The sequence below is a fragment of the Musca domestica genome, unplaced genomic scaffold (assembly GCF_030504385.1).
Source record: "Musca domestica strain aabys unplaced genomic scaffold, Musca_domestica.polishedcontigs.V.1.1 143, whole genome shotgun sequence".
Taxonomy (NCBI): domain Eukaryota; kingdom Metazoa; phylum Arthropoda; class Insecta; order Diptera; family Muscidae; genus Musca; species Musca domestica.
In genome coordinates this window covers 364,743-386,227 of record NW_026712197.1, presented here as the reverse complement: position 1 = coordinate 386,227, position 21,485 = coordinate 364,743, and the positions used below count along the sequence as shown (strand labels likewise).

At 34.6% G+C, this 21,485-nt stretch overlaps 1 protein-coding gene across 1 annotated transcript in view; it reads left to right on the top strand.

The window, feature by feature from the left end:
• The first annotated feature begins 18,751 nt into the window (after positions 1–18,751).
• LOC101892058 (transcription factor kayak) overlaps positions 18,752–21,485 on the top strand; it is a 297,264-nt gene continuing 294,530 nt past the window's right edge. Inside the window, exon 1 of the mRNA XM_059119360.1 lies at positions 18,752–19,685. The gene's annotated coding sequence lies outside the window, so the exon portion shown is untranslated. The remainder of the gene's footprint in view (positions 19,686–21,485) is intronic.

The window sequence follows — 21,485 nt, the reverse complement described above, 5'->3', positions numbered from 1 at the left end:
TTAAGGAGTTATGGCCATTTTAAAGTTTGCTATTTTTCCTCCTTCAAAAAGTGATCACAAATTATAGCTAAAAACCCCGAAATGTCAATATTTAAGGAGTTATAGCCATTTTAAAGTATGCTATTTTTCCTCCTTCAAAAAGTGATCACAAATTATAGCTAAAAACCCCGAAATGTCAATATTTAAGGAGTTATGGCCATTTTAAAGTACGCTATTTTTCCTCCTTCAAAAAGTGATCACAAATTATAGGTAAAAACCCCGAAATGTCAATATTAAAGGAGTTATGGCCATTTTAAAGTACGCAATTTTTCCTCCTTCAAAAAGTGATCACAAATTATAGCTAAAAACCACGAAATGTCAATATTTAAGGAGTTATAACCATTTTAAAGTATGCTATTTTTCCTCCTTCAAAAAGTGATCACAAATTATTGCTAAAAACCCCGAAATGTCAATATTTAAGGAGTTATGGCCATTTTAAAGTATGCTATTTTTCCTCCTTCAAAAAGTGATCACAAATTATAGCTAAAAACCCCGAAATGTCAATATTTAAGGAGTTATGACCATTTTAAAGTACGCTATTTCTCCTCCTTCAAGAAGTAATCACAAATTATAGCTAAAAACTCCGAAATGTCAATATTTAAGGAGTTATGGTCATTTTAAAGTACGCTATTTTTCCTCCTTCAAAAAGTGATCACAAATTATAGCTAAAAACCCCGAAATGTCAATATTAAAGGAGTTATGGCCATTTTAAAGTACGCAATTTTTCCTCCTTCAAAAAGTGATCACAAATTATAGCTAAAAACCCCGAAATGTCAATATTTAAGGAGTTATGACCATTTCCTCTATGCTATTTTTGCTCCTTCAAAAAGTTATCACAAATTATAGCTAAAAACCCCGAAATGTCAATATTTAAGGAGTTATAGCCATTTTAAAGTATGCTATTTTTCCTCCTTCAAAAATTGATCACAAATTATAGCTAAAAAGCCCGAAATGTCAATATTTAAGGAGTTATGGCCATTTTAAAGTATGCAATTTTTCCTCCTTTAAAATGTGATCACAAATTATAGCTAAAACCCCCAAATGTCAATATTTAAGGAGTTATGGCCATTTTAAAGTTTGCTATTTTTCCTCCTTAAAAAGTGATCACAAATTATAGCTAAAAACCCCGAAATGTCAATATTTAAGGAGTTATGGCCATTTTAAAGTATGCTATTTTTCCTCCTTCAAAAAGTGATCACAAATTATAGCTAAAAACCCCGAAATGTCAATATTTAAGGAGTTATGGCCATTTTAAAGTTTGCTATTTTTCCTCCTTCAAAAAGTGATCACAAATTATAGCTAAAAACCCCGAAATGTCAATATTTAAGGAGTTATGGCCATTTTAAAGTATGCTATTTTTCCTCCTTCAAAAAGTGATCACAAATTATAGCTAAAAACCCCGAAATGTCAATATTTAAGGAGTTATGGCCATTTTAAAGTTTGCTATTTTTCCTCCTTCAAAAAGTGATCACAAATTATAGCTAAAAACCCCGAAATGTCAATATTTAAGGAGTTATAACCATTTTAAAGTATGCTATTTTTCCTCCTTCAAAAAGTTATCACAAATTATAGCTAAAAACCCCGAAATGTCAATATTTAAGGAGTTATGGCCATTTTAAAGTATGCTATCTTTCCTCCTTCAAAAAGTGATCACAAATTATAGCTAAAAACCCCGAAATGTCAATATTTAAGGAGTTATAGCCATTTTAAAGTATGCTATTTTCCTCCTTCAAAAAGTGATCACAAATTATAGCTAAAAACCCCGAAATATCAATATTTAAATAGTTATGGCCATTTTAAAGTATGCTATTTTTCCTCCTTCAAAAAGTGATCAGAAATTATAGCTAAAAACCCCGAAATGTCAATATTTAAGGAGTTATGGCTATTTTAAAGTTTGCTAGTTTTCCTCCTTCAAAAAAGTGATCACAAATTATAGCTAAAAACCCCGAAATGTCAATATTTAAGGAGTTATGGCCATTTTAAAGTTTGCTATTTTTCCTCCTTCAAAAAAGTGATCACAAAATATAGCTAAAAACCCCGAAATGTCAATATTTAAGGAGTTATAGCCATTTTAAAGTATGCTATTTTTCCTCCTTCAAAAAGTGATCACAAATTACAGCTAAAAACCCCGAAATGTCAATATTTAAGGAGTTATGGCCATTTTAAAGTATGCTATTTTTCCTCCTTCAAAAAGTGATCACAAATTATAGCTAAAAACCCCGAAATTTCAATATTTAAGGAGTTATAGCCATTTTAAAGTATGCTATTTTCCTCCTTCAAAAAGTGATCACAAATTATAGCTAAAAACACCGAAATGTCAATATTTAAGGAGTTATGGCCATTTTAAAGTATGCTATTTTTCCTCCTTCAAAAAGTGATCACAAATTATAGCTAAAAACCCCGAAATGTCAATATTTAAGGAGTTATGGCCATTTTAAAGTTTGCTATTTTTCCTCCTTCAAAAAAGTGATCACAAATTATAGCTAAAAACCCCGAAATGTCAATATTTAAGGAGTTATGGCCATTTTAAAGTTTGCTATTTTTCCTCCTTCAAAAAAGTGATCACAAAATATAGCTAAAAACCCCGAAATGTCAATATTTAAGGAGTTATGGCCATTTTAAAGTATGCTATTTTTCCTCCTTCAAAAAGTGATCACAAATTATAGCTAAAAACCCCGAAATGTCAATATTTAAGGAGTTATAGCCATTTTAAAGTATGCTATTTTCCTCTTTCAAAAAGTGATCACAAATTATAGCTAAAAACCTCGAAATGTCAATATTTAAGGAGTTATGACCATTTTAAAGTACGCTATTTTTCCTCCTTCAAAAAGTGATCACAAATTACAGCTAAAAACCCCGAAATGTCAATATTTAAGGAGTTATGGCCATTTTAAAGTATGCTATTTTTCCTCCTTCAAAAAGTGATCACAAATTATAGCTAAAAACCCCGAAATTTCAATATTTAAGGAGTTATAGCCATTTTAAAGTATGCTATTTTCCTCCTTCAAAAAGTGATCACAAATTATAGCTAAAAACACCGAAATGTCAATATTTAAGGAGTTATGGCCATTTTAAAGTATGCTATTTTTCCTCCTTCAAAAAGTGATCACAAATTATAGCTAAAAACCCCGAAATGTCCATATTTAAGGAGTTATAGCCATTTTAAAGTATGCTATTTTCCTCCTTCAAAAAGTGATCACAAATTATAGCTAAAAACCCCGAAATGTCAATATTTAAGGAGTTATGGCCATTTTAAAGTATGCTATTTTTCCTCCTTCAAAAAGTGATCACAAGTTATAGCTAAAAACCCCGAAATGTCAATATTTAAGGAGTTATGGCCATTTTAAAGTATGCAATTTTTCCTCCTTTAAAAAGTGGTCACAAATTATAGCTAAAACCCCCAAATGTCAATATTTAAGGAGTTATGGCCATTTTAAAGTTTGCTATTTTTCCTCCTTCAAAAAGTGATCACAAATTATAGCTAAAAACCCCGAAATGTCAATATTTAAGGAGTTATGGCTATTTTAAAGTTTGCTATTTTTCCTCCTTCAAAAAGTGATCACAAATTATAGCTAAAAACCCCGAAATGTCAATATTTAAGGAGTTATGGCCATTTTAAAGTATGCTATTTTTCCTCCCTCAAAATCGGATGGAATCGGATGTTTATTTCGCTTTTTATGAGAGTTATAATAATTCAAAATGTTGACCCTTTGTGGGGTAGGTAGATGATGGAGTGGACCGATATTTTCTATTTTAGCACCTGACAGAGCACTGAGAACAATATTAGGATTTGCAAAGTTTGCACAAAATTGGATGAGGTACCAAAAGGGATGGACCCAATATTGCCCATCTGCGAACTCGATCTATGTTTGATAAAAGTATTACGATGAACCAAGTTTGGATCAAATCGGATAGTCCCTTCAAGAGTTATCGTGCGCCCCAGCCAGACAGACGTACGGACAACTCTTAATCGACTCAAAATGTCCTGAAACGGACAACCAACCAACCTAGAGTCGATGAGACCCATTTTGGCCTATCAAGCCATATTTATGAGGGTATAAAAATAATGGAAGCATGGTTCAAAAATTAGTAGAAAATACCTTCAATTTGTCATTACTTAATTATTTTCCCAATAAAAATATACCTACCCTACTTCAGATTGTTTAAACTCAATTTCATTTTCATTCATCATGGAGAAAATAAAAATAAATCAAAATCACTTAAACGCAAAATACATCATCGACAATTGCAGTTCATGTACTTTACTCGTGTTTTTTTTTTTTTCGTTCTGTAGACAACAACAACAACTCAAACGCTTGTAACCCAAATGACGGCTGCAATACATCATCGACCACGACGGACAAATAATGAAATTGAAAATTCCACAACCGAATGCAGTGGCAGTTCATTATGAAAACAACAGCATCCCCAGTAGTTCGAGAGTACTAGAACATGGACAACAACAATAAACAAGAAAAAAAAAACAACACCCACAATAACATTTACACACACACACATGCATGACCTATAAGTACGCACATAGTCAGTCCACAAGTATGGAGGCATAGCTCATATTCGAACAATCATTAAAACACTTTCAATATAGTTCGGTGATTTCTGTACGACCCCCTCACAACAGTCCTCCTTCTTCGCCTCCCCGTTCCCTTCCAGTGTGTTTTTCACCCATCATCTTTTTGCCACTATAAAAAGTACACATTTAATTACAAGCACGCACACAACGACGAGGCACAATTAGAATGACTCTGGGTGGCTCTGCTCCAGAGCAAGAGTAACAGCAGCAGCATCAAATGTCCGTCCACGACAGCATCATCAACAACATCAACGCAACGACCTCCAGCGCCATAATAACTCAAAAAGTACTTAAGTTCATAATGTGTTGTTATGATCGTTGTTGTTGTTCTTCGTTGTATGGAGAAGTAGTGAGCGAGCGTACACTGCGTGAAATTAACTCATTTTCCTAAAAATAATATCACAACAACGTGCACAATGAAGAACATCCATCCAACCAGCCATCCATCTATCCATTCAGCAGCAGAGCACAGCGACAATTAGTGGATGGGCTTCCCTGCGTTCTCGTTTCTCTGTTTTTGCCATATGGACGGACCTACGTAGCAGTGGGAGTGTGAGCGAGTGTGCATGTGTGTGTGTGTGTGCTGACTCGTTTCCATCCTTCAAAACATGCACAAATTAAAAAGAAAATTCCGTAATTGTTGATAATTATGTATGAAGATGAACCCTGCTGTTTTTACCCACTCACAACGTCATCATCATCATCATGCAGTCGCGTCATTGTGACAACAACAACAATTTTCACTAAGTCAGCATTCTTGTTCTCAGCAGAAGTAAGAATCAAATCATACTCAGAGTAATAAAAAAAATGTTGGATTGGTGGGTCTTTGGTTTGCTGCGCACATTATCGTTCCAATTGCCATTTAAATGTTTTGCAACATGTTGCCAAAGCACTTGAAAGGTTATTTGTATTGGTTGGTTACTCACCCCCCAACCACCCCCCCTAACAGCTATGCAAACAATGTTTGGGTTTGAATGAAAATTGACCGCTTGACTGGATTAGTTGAATGGGGCCAGGGCAATAAATATGTAATCTTAATTGGGTTTGAACATTAACAACGAACGGGGTTTTCCCTGCACAGTGGGTTTGGTTGATGCACTTTTTTGGGGGAAAAATTCAAAATGAGATTGTGGGAATAACGATTATATTACATGAGGTATGTTAACTAGATATTGAATATTTCCATACTTTTAAATACTTAAAATAAGAACAAGTAAGCAAAGGCTATATTTAAACAAGTAAGCAAAGGCTACAGTCGAGCGGGGCCGACCGTTGAATACCCTACAACACTATAATAAACCATACAGTTTATATAGGCGAAATACTCGACAGAATTCCACAAGATATTGTGACAAATAATAAAAGAAAACCATCAGGTTTCGTTCTCTAATTTTCGAATAATAGCAACTTAAACTAATTTGCTCATTTCCAATTTATTGGTAGATGTTGCACGTAAATGGTCTTCCTAGATCTGGAACCAATATTTCCCAAAGACCTATAATCTCTCAGAAGTGGCAAAATATTAACATTTATTATTGGTTTTTGACTGAAACGCATCTATATGAGATACAGACATTTGACTATAATCTTCAGCGAAATAATCAGAAGTGCGCCTTTCCTGTATTTGTAAATTTTCCAAAAAGTCTGTGGAATGGACATTTTCGTATTTTGTCTACAAAAGTTGGCAAACTATTTCACACATTGAATATTTTTGGATGGCCATCCGAAACTGCTTGGCTTTTGCAATGTGCGGTAACCCCCATTCAAATGTGCGTCAGGATCGGGAGATAATTACGACCTGCTGACAAATTTGAAGTTTTTTGGTCCATTTCAACCCCTAAATATATGGTGATCATCTCCAAAAAGAGTAGGCTTCTATTCTGACCCTCATCTTATCCCCATGCAAAATTTCGTAAGGATCGGGCCATAAATGCGATCTGTATACGATATCCTGATATCCTAACTACTTAGTTTTGTTAGCTGTACAAATATTACCAAATGTTTAATTCAAAATGAAAATATGCCAAAAATATGACAAAATTGAAAAAATATGAGAAAATTTTACAAAATCAATAGTTTCATCTTTAGACAGATATTTTTATGCGATTTTTTTAGACGTTTTTTCTTTCCTGCCATGAGGCCATTCTAAATTAGTGAGAACTGTCGAAATCAGTTCAGCCGTTCTCGACATGTAAGAGATCTTTCAAGCATATCTTCTTTGATAGACATATATATCGTACATATTTTGCTATATATCCGATTTGTTGGATGTTAACATCAATGTAAAGGTCAGAAGTAACCTTGTCATGGCTTTGTGATTTCGCCGGGATTTAAAATATTCGCGGTTTAATAAAAAAAATTGAATTTTTTCAACACAAAAGATATGGTCTATTTTACCCGCTAAATATTATCCGATGACCACCTAAATTGGTAGGCTTCTTCCCCGCCCTAAACTCTAGCTATAGCTACTTCAAAATCCGACATTTTTTCAGTATTTGGTCCATTTCAACCCCTAAATATTTGGCGATCATCTCCAAAAGCAATTCTGGTCCAAGCCCCACCTACATTCTAAATTTCGTGAAGATCGGGCCATAATTGCGACCTGTAGAGTGATTACAAATTAACATGGACAGACGGACAGACGGACGGACGGACATACATAGCTAGATCGACTCAGCTCGGCGAGCTAGGAAGATCCATATATACTTTCCTATGTGGGAAACCAATATTTCGAGGTTTTACATAATTTTTGGCCCAATCAAACTTATAATACCCCCAACACATAGTGTTGTAGGGTATAAATACACGTCAATTTTTCTTTTGATCCTTTAAAAAAATTGATCACAAAATTCACGCCAGTCCTTAAAAAAATCTTTGATAAATCCACGCTTATAGTTCTGTTGATCCTGGAAAAAAAATTAATATATTCATGCTAATAATTGGGTTGGTCCTTAAGAAAAGTCTTTAATAAATCCATGCTCATAGATGTGTTGGTCCTTGAAAATAAATCTTTAAGAAATCCACGCTCATGGATGTGTTGGTCCTTGAAAATAAATTTTTGATAAAATCCACACTTATAGATGATTTGGTCCTTGAAAATAAATCTTTAAGAAATCCACGCTCATAGATGTGTTGGACCTTGAAAATAAATTTTTGAAAAAATCCACGCTTATAGATGTGTTGGTCCTTGAAACTAAATCTTTGAAAAAATCCACGCTTATAGACGTGTTGGTCTATAAAAATAAATCTTTAAAAATCCACGCCAATTTTTCTGTTGGTCCTTGAAAATAAATCTTTAAGAAATCCACGCTCATAGATGTGTTGGACCTTGAAAATAAATTTTTGAAAAAATCCACGCTTATAGATGTGTTGGTCCTTGAAACTAAATCTTTGAAAAAATCCACGCTTATAGACGTGTTGGTCTATAAAAATAAATCTTTAAAAATCCACGCCAATTTTTCTGTTGGTCCTTGAAAATAAATCTTTAAGAAATCCACGCTCATAGATGTGTTGGACCTTGAAAATAATTTTTTTAAAAAATCCACGCTTATAGATGTGTTGGTCCTTGAAAATAAATCTTTAAGAAATCCACGCTCATAGATGTGTTGGACCTTGAAAATAATTTTTTGAAAAAATCCACGCCAATTTTTCTGTTGGTCCTTGAAAATAAATCTTTGAAAAAATCCACGCTTATAGACGTGTTGGTCCATGAAAATAAATCTTTGAAAGTCCACGGCAATTTTTCTGTTGGCCTTGAACATAAATCTTTAAAAAAATCCACGCCAATTTTTCTGTTGGTCCTTGAAAATAAATCTTTGAAAAAATCCACGCTTATAGACGTGTTGGTCCATGAAAATAAATCTTTGAAAGTCCACGGCAATTTTTCTGTTGGTCTTGAACATAAATCTTTAAAAAAATCCACGCCAATTTTTCTGTTGGTCCTTGAAAATAAATCTTTAAAAAATCCACGCTTAAAGATGTGTTGATACTTGAAAATAAATTTTTAAAAAATCCACGCTTAAAGATGTGTTGATACTTGAAAATAAATTTTTAAAAAATCCACGCTTCTAGATGTGTTGTTTCTTTAAAAAATATTTTATAAATCCACGCATATAGCTCTAAAGGACCTTGAGATACTATTTTAAAGTTTGTTAATACTTTCTTTCAAGGGTGTGATTTTTAATACAATTTTCAAGGACTTCCGGCTATATAAATCGAGATTTTTTAAAGATTTATCAAGGACTTACCAGCTATTTACATCGAGTTTTTTTCTATTTTTCATAGTCCTACCGCTATGAATATGGTTTCATTTCGTTTTTCTGTCCGTCCATCTGTGCATTTAGTTTTTTTTTTTAACAGAATGCAGGTCGCATTTATTATCCGATCGAGATGATCCAACCAGTATTTGTTTGACTCAAGGACGAACCCTATTGAAATTGGCGAGAATCGGTCCAAGTTTAGATGTAGCTCCCATATATATCTTTGACCGATTTCAGGTTTCTTGTACACCAGATGGTTAACATCAGTCCAAATGGAGTTAGTTTTGGCATTTCCGACCAAATTCAGCCTAGAAGCTTGTAATTCAAATTAGGCGAAAATCGGGCCAGATATAGCTATATATCCCGTATATATGTTTCATTCGATTTGGTGTTTAAGTTCCTCACACTCGTAAAATGTTCTCCACAGTAATGATATTCGTCCCAGATATCTCATACAGCGCGGAAATACCGATCGGTTGAGATTTGGATGTACCTCCCACATATACCTTTTACCGATTTCAGGTTTATTGTGCACCATATGACTAATATCAGCCCAAAAAGAGTGAACTTCCGACCGAATTCGTCATATAAACATGAACTTCAAATTTGGTGAAAATCGGTTCAGATATATGTCCAAATTTTATGGACATCGATTCAGATTTTTATATAACTTCGATACACATCTTCATCAGATTCTACGGTTAATAATCTCCATATATGTTATATCAGCTCCAATTGGATAAATTTCAAAATATTCAACCGAATTTCCCCACTTGGGGAATCTCTGCCGGGTATATCTATTGCTCCAATAAATATTTTTTATAATAATCCTTATCGAAGCCATATCATACACTATACAATGTTTTTTGGTACTAGAAGTACAAAGGCCTATGTCAAATTCAAATAAGGTTCATAGTTGGTATGATCTATTTCACATAAATTCCCAATATAAACTTTTTGTGTTACGGAAGCTCTGCTAAATACTCATAGTGTTGTATAGTCGGCCCCGACCGATTTTAACCTTTCCATACTGGTTTTTCCAATAATTTTGTTCCGAAAATGTCTGAATTTTTAAATAACATTTTTAATGACTTCCTATGGTTTTTCTTCTAAATTGTTACAAAGAAAAAACTGTGGTTTTCAGAATTTTCTAAAACAGAACTCCTGACTTAAAAAATTTGGATTTTTTCAAAGACTTTGAAGTTTTGGCAAAAAATTTAATTTTGTTTCAAATATATTATGAGTTCATGTAAAAAAAAATTTTTTTTTCATCCTGGCACAAAAATGGTTGTCTTATATAATTTAAGACTTTTTAAGAAAGAAGAAGAAAAAAACTAAAAAAAGCAAGATTAAAGTTTTTCCAAGAAATCGTGGGTTTTTTGAAATCATTGCTGACTTCCTCGTGAGACTAATTCCGGAACTATTTTGAAAAAAAAAATAATTATGACTTAAGGTATAAAATTGCTTGCACTTGTGTAATTTTTTAGACTTTACTTTCTTATTTTCAATTTTTTTCAAAACCACCCCGATTCGTAGTTACACTGTTAAATTAACTTCACATTGATGATAAATTGTTAAATTATCTCTCTATCATACTAAATGGTATAATTGACATAACAATTATGACACAACAATAAATAACATTTCTCCTCCTCCCACTACAATTTTCCAAACACATAATGGCATTCTATCAACATGTTGCATGAAACATACCTACGCAACAATGTATCACAACACTGGCGAAATCGTTTATAAATAATCAAAAGGATGATTTAATTACAACAATATCTACTGGCATGCCATCAGTGCCCCCAAATGTTCAAAAGACAAACACACACAAACATACTCCCCATCGACACACACACACAGGGCACCCAATCAGGGCAGAAAACAACAGCAGCAAATGAACCATAACAAGCAACAAAACAAACGAATAAAAACAACTCAAACCGAATTGAAACGAGAAAAACAATTTTCAATTACAATTTAATAGATGCGGAGATACAAAAAGTGAGACTGTCTTTATTGCTGTTGTTGCTGCTTCTCTGCCAACGTATGCTATGGGCATCGAGAGTCATTCAGTCAGCCAGCTAAGCAGACAGTCATATATTCAAGCCATTCAACCATCCAGCCATCCAACTATGCCAATGACCAACAGTTATTAATGGGCAATCGAAGGGAAAACAATCATTAAATGAATACTCGGAGTAAAATACTGAAAACCTGAAATCGAATACGTATTCTACCGAAAGCGAGATCGACGTAACAGAAAACGTGGTCCTGCTAACTGGCTGGTTGGTTTGCAACTGAACACTAGTCAGCACAACTTATCAACAATAAATGCCACATTTTTTTATAACATCTGCTGAGGCTTGTTCTGCTGCTGCTGCTGCGGCTACTGCTACTACAACCACTGTTGCTGTAGCCGAACTGAACCCATCGTCGCGTATCCTCCACAAGAATCAAAAGAACCCAAATAATAATAACAACATTAACACACACTAGAGGTGGCTTCAATTGCAATTTTATTTGACTTATAAATTGTTGGTTGTCTCTTCTCTCTCCCTCCCTCTCTACTCACCCTCTCCTTGGTACGGTGTAATGATTGCATGGAAAAAGAGCTATGGGGTTTGCAAATGCTCATAACCTTGAGGTGGGGGTAGATTCTAACATAAAAGAGACCAAGAGTAACTTAATATTTTATTGCCCCCCCACCCCCATAATCGTGAGAGCTTTCGAGAGAATCACATAGAAAGAGAGAGAGAGAGAGCACACACATTGATGGTTGCAACGCCAGTAAAGATAACAAACGAAATATTGTAATTGTAACGAGAGCAAGAAACATAATTGTAATTATAATAATATATCATTTCGTTTATAAATGGGGGGCGCGCGCATACTCCACGCTCACATACTATAAATAAATACAGACACACACAAACACTCATACATATATATGAGTGTACATGAGGACAGCAATATAATATCTCTGTGAACTTTTATTATTTCTTTAATGGAAATGTGCGAGTAAAGTCAACACACAACTGCATTCACAAATCCCTGTATATATATTATCTGATATGAAACATTTAATGTCGTAGATTTTATTAAAAAAATTAACTACAGTCATGCGCTCCTATATTATAGATGGATATAGAGAAATTAAAACGATACCCCATATATAAGGCATTATGTCCTGCTGCATCTATTTGAAACATATCTAAGGATACGTGATGGACGAACATAATTTTGAGTATTTATTTTATTTAGTCCAAAGTCGACTGGTAATAATTGATCAAGATTTGGATATATATGTCTTATGTAACATAATTCAGAGGTCCGTAAGTAAATTAGGAGAAGCAAGTAAACAGGGCTTAAACTTATACCCTCCACCACTATGTTTAACAAAGTAAAATGACATGATAAAAAGACTAGAGTATATTAACTTAGAATATAAGTCCGCTTTAATTACAACAAGTAAAAAAGCAGTAAGTTCGGCCGGGCCCAACTTGGAATACCCTCCACCATTTAGAACGAATTTTCGAAAAAGATCACATTCGCCAAAAATTTTGTTAACATTTTAAAAATACCGAATATAGTCGTTATATTAGGGCCTGTACGACGTGCACCTACATAGGCATTGTTTGTCACAAGCCATTACCATATTAAAATTCGAAACTTGAAATAAACGGTGAATAATATAGCCAAAATCATCAAAATACCGTACATAGGGAGATACCGTTATATATACAAAGACAATAGACAATTTTCGGTCACAGGATGTAGCTTCCATTACGAACTTCAAATACGACATCTCAAACAATTTCGGTGAGTATTGTACCTAAAATCGTCAAAATACCGAATATAAGGAGGTACTGATATATGAGGCCTATACGAAGACGTGGACCTGCATAGATAATTTTTTGCCTTAGGCTGTAGAATCCATTTCGAACTTCAAACACCAAATTTGAAACAATTCCGGTGAATAATGTCGCTAAATTCATCAAAATACCGAATATCGGGAGGTACCGTTATATGGGGGCTATATGAAGACGTGAACTTGCACAGACTATTTTCTGTCTTAGGCTGTAGAATCCATTTCGAACTTCAAGTGCCAAATTTGAAACAATTCCGGTGAATAATGTTGCTACAATCATCAAAATACCGAATATCGGAAGGCTCCGTTATATGGACCTATTTGAAAATGTGGACCTACATGGCCCATTTTCGAACTTAACCTGCCTACTGGCAAAATAAACATGTGTGCAAAATTTGAGCCATCGATCTCAATTCATTCGAAAGATAGCGTGATTACAACAGACAGACAGACGGACATGGGTAAATCGTTCTAGAATTCTACGCTGATCAAGAATATATACACTTTGTTGGGTCTAAGATCATTATTTCGATGAGTTACAAACGGAATGACAAAATGAATATACCCTCCATAGTATGGTGGAGGGTATAATAAAAGAATATAACCCAAATAGCGAAACACATATTATCATTTAATTTAGTGGGAAATTGTGGCAAAAACCTTCAAAATACCGAAAATCGTGAGGCACCATTATGTGAGAGCTATAACAATTAGTGGTCATGAAACGAACAATTTTTGCAAGGAGAAACGAGACCTACCGAGAATAACAAATGTAATATACCCTCCGTTGTATGGTTGAGGGAATAAAAATTCAAACAGTCGGTAATCCCCAAGAACATCCCAAAAACGCCGTTCTCAGCTGTTGAGCATTGCTCGGTCCACTTTACAACGGATTATTCGCATTGATTTGCATTTGTTCCCGTACAACATTCAATTGACGCAAAGAATGTTGCCTGCGGACAAGCCTCGTCGATTGGAATGGGCCCAAAGAGTCATGGGTCCGTCGAATATGGGCAACCCTGTACTTTGTAATTTCACTTGGGGAAGGCATTTTTCCGAAGATATCCGATGACTCTCGATGGGGTGATCCAACAGTCTGTGAGAAGTTAAACCAATAACGAAAACGAACAAACGTAACTTTTGTTTAATTTTTTCTACACCCAGGAGTGCTTTCCATAGAGAGCTAGTTCGTTAAAATATATTACACATTTACGAAACCACCTTCTAGGCTAAACATGAACAGCGACCTTAATATCAAATTTCAGATTTCTAGCACTATCTCTTCAGCCAATATTAAATTGTACAAAATATAATACTAGTTAGTACTTTTCGTGCACTTGTAGTACACATTTTCAAAACCAAATCTTTATCACAAGCCTACCACCAACAAGACCCTAACACATAATATGAACTCATCCCTTTACCCAAAACCAAATCTGTTCCAGGTTTATGTATCAAACTCCAACCTTGATTCTCGTACCAGTTTTTAGCTCTATCCGCTCACATAATACAAAATAGTACCATTTCAGAATTTTTCCCCACCCTTTTCCTTTGTTACAGCTATACTGCACTCCATCAGTGACTTTCACTCTAAAAAAAAAACGTTTACATTTTTTCGACAAATTTAGCGACCTTTACATACAAAGTGACCCCAATGAAAAACTTATATTGAGCTTTGGATTACTTCGACAAACATTGATTTAAACAAGTATGAATCAGTATTGCCCACAGATGTATTTCCTCAGCCTACGTTGCGATGGTTCAAACTGTTGAAGGTTCTGGAAAGGTTCCGAAAGAGTGGTCCAATATTGTGCATTTCATATCTGATTTAAATCTGATATAAATATTGTAACATGCCAGATTTGGACTATACTTCCTTCACATTATATGAGATGTGTTAATTTTTGTAAGATTTTGTAATATGCGTGCGGTACTATATATAGCGGAACGAAGTCTTCCACATCAATTAATATTGTAAAAAAGTGAACATTTATTTGCAATTTTATGCGAATAAATGATATACAAATATTGAACGTTTGTTGGGGAGGCATCAATTGGCTGATAGATCGTCTTCGCAGCAGACCTTTTGTTACTGAAAATATTGAGGTGTGTGAAATTTAAAGAGACGAGTAAACTTAGTTCGCTTTTATGAGCTTTATTGTTATTAAAATGTTTACCCCTTTGTAGAGGAGATTACAGAAAGAGTGGGCTGATATATCCCATCTTCACACCAGATCTTATTTTGATGAGGAACGTTTTGGCTGTATCAAATGATACAGGATTGCCTATATTCGACGGACCCATCTGGCAACGCCATAACTTTTGACAGAGATGTCACATCGCTTAATGACATACCGCGTTTGAAGCGTCAGTCCAAGCAGATTTTTACCAAGAACCAATACACGCGACGCGAGCGCTCTGAAATAGTTGAAATTTACATTCAACCTATTTTGGAACAAAATTATCATGTCCGATGAAGCCCATTTCACATTGAATGGGACCGTAAATAAGCAAAATTGCCGTTTTTACGCCACTGAAAATCCTCAGGAGATTCAAGAAGTGCCTCTTCATGACGAAAAAGTCACAGTTTAGTGCGGCGTTAGTGCGAAAACGGTCATTGGGCCGTTTTTCTTCCAAAATGAAAATGGCCATGCTGTTACCATCAATCAGGGGCGTTATCGCGACATGATGTCCAATTTTGTGATGCCAATTATTCGTCGAAAGCGTATGAGGCAGTTCTGGTTTCAATAAGACTGCGCTCCACCGCACACAAGTCGCATAACAATCGATTTTCTGAAGAATTTGTTTCATGAGTCCGTCGAATATGGGCAACCCTGTATATACCCCATGTAGCCATATGGCAGCGGGCGTATTATATTCGATGTTTTTAAACCAGCTAGAATCAGTTACGAACTACAAACGCCAGTTTTAGGTAAAATTCGTAAAAAATGTTGCGAAAATCATCAAAATACCGAATATCGAGAGGTACCGTTATATGGCGGCTATACCAAAACACCAATATGGGCTGTGTCGTTATTTCAACTGACAGACAGACTGGCATTTAATATACCTTTCCATGGTGAAGGGTATAAAATAAAGTAAAATCTTAAAAATGTCCGAAATCGGGTGATACCTTTATATGAAGGTCATAAGAAAACATAGATTGGATCAGTAAGCCCCCTGATTTAATTTATTTTGAGGGTCTTGACCATTTTATACCCTACAACACTATGTGTTGGGGTTATTATAAGTTTGATTGGGCCAAAAATTATGTAACACCTCGAAATATTGACTTCCCACATAGGAAAGTATATATGGATCTTCCTATCTCGCCGAGCTGAGTCGATCTAGCTATGTATGTCCTACCGTCCGTCTGTCCATGTTAATTTGTAATCAAGCTACAGGTCGCAATTATGAACCGATCCTCATGAAAATGAAAATGGAGGTGGGGTCATGGTCAGAATAGAACCCTATTGTTTTTGGAGATGATCGCACGATATCTATGGGTTGAAATGGACCAAAAACAGAAAAATTTCCTGATTTTGCAGTTGCTCTGTAGGCCTCAATTATGAACCAATCGACGCGAAAATTAACATGGAGTTCGAGTTTAGGAGTGGGCCCAAACCTACCAATTTGGGCGGTCATCGGACAATAATTAGCGGGTAAAATAGACCCAAACTTTTATGTAAAAAAAAAAAATAGGAAAATGTCCACCAAAACGGGAATATTTCCAATCCCAGTCAAATCAAAAATACATTAAAATATCACTTCTGACCATCACAGTGATGCTAATTGCCCAGAAATCGGATATATAGAAGAATAGGTACAATATATATGTAAAAGAATTGATCTTATTTATTCTGCTTATAAATCAAGAACCGCTGGTCCGATTTTCACAATTCCCATCAATTCGGAATGGTCTCTTGCCATAGAACGATAAAATCTAAGAAAATCGCGGAAAAATATACCAATAAAAAAGTGAATATCTTTCGAATTTTTTCATTTTTTGTCATATTTTTTTATCGCATGCGATCTTTTCAATTTGACTTACAATTTTGAATTGTAAATTTTCTAAATTTTTACACCCCCCAGCATTACATTTTGAGGGTATTATATACATATCGCAATTATCGTCCGATCCTCACGAAATTTTGCATGGGGGTAGGGTAAGGGCCAGAATAAAAGCCCATTGTTCTTAAGATGTACCTTTAGAGGTGCAAATGGACTAAAAAATTATTTTTTTTTTTTTTAATTTTGTAGTCGCTCTATAGGTCACAATTGAAAAGTAATCGACGCGGAATTCCGTATCAGAAGAGAGTTAAGGACAGGGAAGAAGTCTAGCATTTTGGATGGCCATTGGATTTTATTTAGCTGTAAAATAGACCACAACTTTCGTGTGAAATTGTTTTGAATCCTTAACAACACTACGGAGTGCGTAAATATTGCCCAAATTCTCCGGGTCAAAAAACTAAGGGTACCCTCTGGGCGGGGCTCTTTGACATTATTTCAAAAACGAAATCTTCCAAAATGGTTTTGTATATAAGCAGAATTTGAACATACAAAAACGAAATCTTCCAAAATGGATTTGGATATAAGGGGACTTCGAACACATAGTGTTGTAGGGTATCATATGGTCGGCCCCGCACGACTATAGCCTTTGCTTACTTGTTTCAATTGATTTTGCTAAAAATAGTAAATTTCACAATTTTATTTTATTGATTTATTTATTTATTTTTTTTTTTTTTAATTAAAAAATTGCAATTACTTTAGATTTTTTTGCGATAAATATTTATTTTTTCGAATACTTCTGCAATTTTTTAGAACTACGAAAACATCGGATCATTTGAGCAGAAACCTAGCATTCAACACAACTTTCCTTTTTCCAAATTCGAAAATTGTATTTCTAACGCACACACACAATTTTTCATTTCAATTTTGTATAAAATACGCTTCATAATACAACGACCCGATACTGTATGCACACAAATATGGGGAGGGCATTTAATGTGTTTTATTATTGTTGTTATTATTGCTATGAAATGTAAATGTGCACAAGAGTGTATAATTGTATGAGGATTTTTTTTTAAAGGTGGATATAAAATTGAGTGTGTGCGAGTGTGTGTGTGTTTGTGTGAATGCAAGCAACGACAAACATACATAGCAATTGTATGAAGGAGCCATGGCAAGCGTAGCAACATCCACAAACGTTTTCGTTTAAGCAATAAAATGTTGATAATGACGACAATAAACATCGTCATTATTAACATTGGACTTTTTGGATGTTGTCGACGCTGGCGACATCGCCAGCTGCAACGCAGCAGCGTCGGCGACGACGTCGAAAAAAGTGTCTTCTTCAACAAACCCCCCCGAAAAACATCACTGACTTTTTTTGTGTGTGAAAACGTCACAATGTTCGTTTGAAGTGCTTGTCTTTTGATTTGTTGTGTTATGGTTTTGTTGCGGGGGAGGTGGCGAGCGGCAGTGCTGTGATACAACTACTGCTGTTCTTATTCTGAGTAGTACTGTGCTGTGCTTTACCATGTCGTTGTTGCTCCATGTTGTGTTGTGTGACTGGGTTGTGTGCCGCGCTGTTGTTGCGCTGCCGGCCCCCCAACCAACTTGTGTGTGTTGCTGCCGTTGTGTTTTGCCGTCAAGTTGGGCAAAATGTATCTAGATACATAATTGCCACATTCAGTCGTCGTTAAATAGTTGTACGGCGCAGTTCAAGCAGCTCTTTTTCAACTTCACAAATCATAATAAAAATTTGTTGGATATTGAAACACGGAATACAAGTGAAGCAAACACAAAACAAAAAAAAAACACATGGTGTTTCAGTTAGAAGAAGAAACAAGAACAACAACAACAAAAGTTTAAGAGAGTTGGAAATGTTTGTGTAGCAAAAAAGTATTTAACTCTGTAAGTGGGGTCGTCCATCCATCTCATACACCACGCTGAGTGTCGTCCGTCCGTCTGGCATGGTGTGTTGTTTTCGTTATATTTCCGCGTGTGTGTGTGTGTGAGCGCGTTAGTGTGTTTTCGTTGTGTTGTGTTTGAACCTTCTTGTTAATGGCATCGAGTGGAGTCATTTAGCGTGTTGTTGTCTGGCCATTCAAACACAAGTTCATTAGTTTGTTAAATCGTTAATCGTTTCGCTTGGCTTGACTTGGCTGTTTGGTTGCCCGTTGTCTTTTGCGGATCAAATTAGCAAAAGTAAGGTTGATTTGAAAACAATCATCTCTCGGTCTCCATAGCATCATTGCGTCGCAGTCGGGGCGATTATTATCGACGTTGGTCGTTCGTTCGTCGTCGTCATTATAACAGAGCATTGCGCCCAATCTTTGGCCTTTTACGTTTGTGTGTGTTGTTTTCGTTGATTCAATTGATGATTGTTTGTCTCTGGTGGGACTACAAATGTTTGGCGATTTTTGTTTAGCATCGAGTGTTATCAGCAACATGCGGCGGCAGCAGCAGCAGCAGCTTCGGCATCAGCAACAAGAAATAATGAATGTAAAATGTTTGTGACCGAATGAGAATGAATGGCAAGCTGAAACCAATAAACAAGCAGTTAGCATTGTTTCATTTATTGCTCATCATCATCATCGTTTCCATCGTCATTTGCTGCTGGCATTTAGTGTTGTTGTTGTTGTTTTTTAGTGTTTTTTCTTGTCTGTGAGTGAAGAGCCATTTGGGTGATCAAAAAAAAATGAAAAACAAATGGCAATTGCCTTTTCGATTTAAACGTTTTAACAACATAATACGCATTGTATTGCCGTCGCCGTCGTCATCGTCATCATCGTCGTCGGTTTCGTTTTCGTCTCCTCACCATCATCGCTCGTCATTATCGTTGCTGTGATATAGTGGTCGTTAATTTGCTTTGCGATTCGTTTGTGTACGCGCTTTCAATGATGTGCTAACAACGGTAGTAGTTACCATACGCTCACCTTAAATGACGACGGACGGAACGCTGACGCCGACGCGTAACAATGCCGACGGCATTTAATTAAGCAATTAATTAAAAGCACAAATAAATCAAAGAGATAAAAATCACTTTTAAAATGTGCACACACACACACACACAGAGGCACACACACTCATGTGTTTGTAAATAAATATACTTACCAACAATGAAAATGATTTGAAATGCGAAACAAAAAAAAAAAAAAAAATAAAAATTCAAACAAAGTTGTAAATAAAATGTGAAAAAAATAAAAAAAGCTTGTTTTGATGTTAATGGTGGTAAAAATAATAAATTAAATGTAAAAGGTTAATTTGAAATAATTACAAAACAAGTAATTAACAACAAAAGGCTACAAAATAAAAAAAGTAAATTAATGAAATGAAAATAAATACAAATAAAAAAGGAATGATTAAAAACTGTGAAACGCAAATGCAATATACCCCTATTTTGGATTTGTGTAATAATTGAATGCAAAAAAATAACTATAGAAAAACAATAAAATATAAAACAAAGGAAAACTTAAACAAAAGTTTAAAAATTAATATTGGTTATTTTGTTTAATTAAAAAAAATGATACATAATTCCAAAAATTAAAACAATCTCTTTGTTGGATTTGTGTAATAAAAACAATAAAATATAAAACAAAGGAAAACGTAAACAAAAATGAAAAAAAATAATATTGGTTATTTTGTTTAAATAAAAAATATAAAAAAATGATACATAATTCCAAAATTAAAACAATCCCTTTTTTGGATTTGTGTAATAAATAAATGTAAAAAAAAATAAATAAATTATATTATAAAAAAAACAATAAAACTTAAAGCAAAGGAAAACAAAAATTTAAAAAAATTAATATTGTTAATTTTGTTTAATTAAAAAAATAACATTAAAATGAAAAAAAAATTCCGCGGAAAAAATATCAATGTAAAGTTGACGTTGAAAAAAGATTTTCTTTTAATTATTAATTAAAAAAAATAAATGTTAATATCAATACTTGTCAAATTAAAAAAAGACAAGTTAATGATAAAACAATTAAAAAAAGCTGTAACTATGAATATCCTCCACCATTTGGAACAAATTTGGAAATTTTCAAAAAAAAAAAAAAAAAACAAGTAAAAAACATTAATTTCGGCCGGGCCAAACTGTTAATACCATCCACCTTAGGGTAAAGCAAACATTAGAAGAAATGTGGCAAAAACCATTAAAATGCCGAATATCGGCAGGTACCGTTATATTGGGGCTATACCAAATCGTGGACCTATAATTACAATGACTCGCAACACGAGCTAGGACCCATTATGATCTACAGCTACCAATTTTCAGAGAAATTCTTGAAAAAATATGTCAAAAGTCATCAAAATACCGAATGCTGGGAGGTACCGTTATGTGGGGGCTATACCAAATCTTGGACCCATACATGCAATGTTTCGCCACCAGAGCTGGAACCTATTATGACCAACGAATACTAATTTATAGACAAATCCGTGAAAAAATGTGGCAAAAAAAAAAATTTAAATACCGAATATCGGGAGGTACCTTTATATGGGGGCTATACCAAAACGTGAACCCATACATGCAATGTTTTGCCACAGGCACAGGGACCCGTTATGACCTAGAAATACCAATTTTCAGACAAATTCGTGAAAAAATGTGGCATAAATCATCAAAATACCGAATATCGGAGGTACCGTTATATGGGGACTGTACCAGAACGTGGACCGATATATCTCATTTTCAATACCAACCATCCTAGACACAATA